Source organism: Castanea sativa, chromosome 5, assembly GCF_040712315.1.
Source record: "Castanea sativa cultivar Marrone di Chiusa Pesio chromosome 5, ASM4071231v1".
NCBI lineage: Eukaryota > Viridiplantae > Streptophyta > Magnoliopsida > Fagales > Fagaceae > Castanea > Castanea sativa.
Window position 1 is genome coordinate 51841864 of NC_134017.1, and position 4051 is coordinate 51845914.

Genomic DNA, 4051 nt, shown 5'->3' on the forward strand with positions numbered 1-4051 from the left:
TACATAAGCAAGTCTCTGCATGAGGCTGAGGTGCATTATTTATCGTTGGAGAAAGCAATCCTGGCAGTGGTGCACACTACACGTAGGCTTCCCCATTACTTTAAATCTCATACAGTTGTTGTTCTAACTCAACTCCCTCTTAAGTCTATACTTAGGAGTGCTAACTACACGGGAAGAATTGCCAAATAGGGTACCATCCTGGGGCTTTTGATATCAAATATATGTCTCGCACCTTTATAAAGGGACAAGTCATTGCTGATCTAGTGACAGAGTTTACTGAGCCTTCATTAGAAGAGAATGTTAAGGGATCAGACATGGATGAAAAATCAATTGGCATGATCTCATGCAAAGAACCTTTGTTGTGGAAAGTGTATGTCGACGGAGCAGCAAATCAAAGAGACTTTGGTGTGGGGTTAGTTTTGGTGTCCTCTGAGGGAATTACTTTTGACAAATCCCTAAGATTGAGGTTCTCAGCCACTAATAATGAGGCAGAATATGAAGCTCTACTGGCCGGAATGAACATGGTTCATAAAATGGGAGGAAAAATGGTACAAATGTTCTCGAATTCACAATTGGTAGTAGGCTAAGTGGAAGGGAAGTTAGAGGCAAGAGATCCAAGAATGCAAAGATACCTAACCCAGGTCAGGTATATACAATCCAAATTTGAGTCTTTTTCCTTATTACATGTATCCAGGTATGGGAATACCCATGCTGACTCTTTGGCCACACTCGCAACATCCTTGGCGCGAAGCCTACCACGGGTCATCCTTGTTGAAGACTTGTGGAAACCCACTGGGACGAGTAGTGATGCCATTCGAGTTCATCAAATTAAGGTGGGACTTAGTTGGATGGATCCAATAGTGACATTCCTCAAAGATGATATCTTGCCCAAAGAAAAGTCTGAAGAGATAAAGTACGCAGGAAAGAACCTCGGTTCGGGCTATCCGAGGACCAGAAATTGTATAAGCACTCTATTTCAGGACCATATTTGCTATGTATACACCCAGAAGCAATGAAGTTACTTTTAGAAGAGTTGCATGAAGGAATTTGTGGTAGTCACACAGGAGGGAGGTCTTTAGCTCATAGAGATCTTACCCAGGGGTATTGGTGGTCCAATATAAAGCGAGCGGCACAGGATTATGCAAAAAAATGCGACCAATATTAGAGGTTCGCTGCCAACATCCATCAATAAGGGAGTGTCCTTAATCCTCTGTCTAGTCCATGACCTTTTGCTCAATGGGGCTTGGACATTGTGGGCATTTCCCAAAAGCAGCAGGGAATACGAGGTGGCTGCTCGTTGAAACAGATTATTTCACTAAATGGGTTGAAGTTGAGCCATTGTCGAACATCAGGGATATGGAGGCAAAGAAGTTTGTTTGGAAAAACATCGTCACTAGGTTTGGAATCCCTCATACTCTCATTTCGGATAACGACCTACAATTTGATAGTAAGGCCTTTAAACGATATTGTTGTGATCTAGGCATCACGAATAGATATTCAACTCCAGCTTATCCTCAAAGGAATGGGCAAGCCAAAGTAGTCAATAAAGTGATAGTTAATAGGCTCAAAAAAAGGTTAGATGATACTAAGGGAAGATGGGTGGTAGAATTGCCATATGTCTTGTGGACATATCGAACTACTCCATGAAGGTCCATAGGAGAAACACCCTTCTCTATGACTTATGGAGCCGAGGCTGTAATACCTTTAGAAATTGGGTTCCCAACACTAAGGACAAGCTTTTTCACTCCAGGCAGTAATGACAATCTATTGGAGAAAATCCTAGACTTAGTCGAAGAATGGCGGGAGAATGTCATGGTTCAGCTAGCTTATTATCAACACAAACTCAAGCAGGGGTATGATTCTCATATAAAGCTACAGCCACTAACACCTGGAGACTTGGTACTAAGGAAAGTTTTGGGCACTACAAAGAGCCCAGCATAGGAAAAACTAGGGCCCAACTAGGAAGGACCTTATCGTATTACCTCAGTCGCGGGCATAGGGGCTTATAATCTTAAAGATCTAGATGAGTCCCTGGAATGTAAATAACCTACGAAGGTACTATTATTAAATGAAAGGCACTTCTGCCATTTTTATTTTTATTGACACTGTATTGCGTTGATTATCATCTTTTTCTAAATATCAAACTGAAACTTGGTCTTGCCTGGATTCTCGGACCACATACCTCATCTAAATTGATGTTTTATTAAGTGTTGAACAGAACCTTAGTTATTTCTGGTCCTCAGATCATCTACTTTGGGGAAAACACTTCAGTTCATTTTTCTAAATATCAAATTGAAGCTTGGTCATGCTTGGATCCTCGGACCACATACCTCGTCTAAATTGATGTTTCATTAAGTGTTAAACAGAACCTTAGTTATGTCTGGTCCTCGGATCATCTATTTTGGGGAAATTAACACTTTATTTCATTTTTCTAAATATCAAACTGAAGCTTGGTCATGCTTGGATCCTCAGACCACATACCTCGTCTAAATTGATGTTTCATTAAGTGTTGAACAGAACCTTAGTTATGTCTAATCCTCGGATCATCTACTTTGGAGAAATTAACACTTCGATTCATTTTTCTAAATATCAAACTGAAAATTGGTCATGCCTGGCTCCTCGGACCACATACCTCATCTAAATTGATATTTTATTAAGGAAATTAACACTTCTTGTTATCTGTGTATCTCATGTATGTTGATATTCTATTGGGCGTTGGTTAAAATTTAATTATGATTGATCCTCAGCCTATTTATGTTTAAACTTAAATCCAGGCCTAAGTTTGCGCTTCTGCTCATAAAACTTGAAGACTCCCAGGTATAGTGATAAATGGATAGAAGCCCATGAGTATCACTTAACGAATTTGCAAGTATATTGAACATATTTATTGCCTAAATTCATTCCAGATTGCTTCCTTATAATTGTTAATTAAATTATGAAAGGAAACAGACTATTGTTCTAAGTGTGGTAAACAAGCATCAAGTAATATGAATAAGATAACAAAGCAACATCAAGTAAAAGAAATAAACTTGCTTTTTCATTGATCAAAATTTCTTTGGAGGTACAATTATTTTCAAGTCATCAAAATTACATAAAATACGGGTAAAACGGAAAATAGGGAAGAGGAGAGCAGTCATTGCTTCAACTTTATCTTCAAAGGGCCTTTAGGATCTTTTGGAAGCTAAGGTTGGGCCGAAGAGTCAGAAGCAGTCCCTTTGTCTTTTGGATCTTCCTTAAGGATCATGGGAATGGTTGCTAGGACAAGCTCTAGTGCCTGGTCAAACCCCTTTTCTTTGGAAGATTCTTTAGGAGCTTCAGGAGGCTGGATACCTTCATGTGCCACTCCTACTGGTTCAGTATGTTCTTTGGGGGCTTTAAGTTGCTTAACTTCCTTGGAATGGCCTTTAGTAGAGGCAGGGTCTTCGGCTGTATTACTTTGCTCAACGTCTGGCCTTTGACTAACATTGTCATCATTGGCACTGAGTGGAGCAGAGACTTAGATAGCTAGGGGATAGTAGACGTTCTCTATCTCCCAGAGGGCAAAAGAGGCATCAACCCCAACTCGGCTGAGTGCCTCATTCCGCACTTGGAGGCAGTAGTCTCTACATAATTCCGAGAATTGTGATTTGAGGTCTTCCGTTGTCTCAGCCACACCGACCTCGTATCCGGCTTGCTCAGCCTTATCCACTGCCTCTTCTTTGGCCCTTACAGCTTCTTCTTTTTCTTTGTTGGCCTCCTCCCTAGCCTTATCAGATTCCTTCAGGTTTTTCTTTAAATCCTCTATTTGTTTCTTCGCCACTGCTTTTTCCTCGTCAGCCTGGTAGAGTTGCAAACGTTGGGTCTCGACCTGTTTCTCGGTCATCTTTAATGCAACCTCAGTACTTTTCCAGTCACTTTCTGCCTTGGTCAGTTGAGTGGTGACCTCTTGCAGCTTTTTCTCTGATACCTTAAGGGTTTTCTGAGTGTTGTGCCTTATCTCCTTACTCCTTAAGGCTTTGTAGGAACCAATAGCAATCTCTTTAGCCCTATGAGCAGATTGTAGATATTTTCA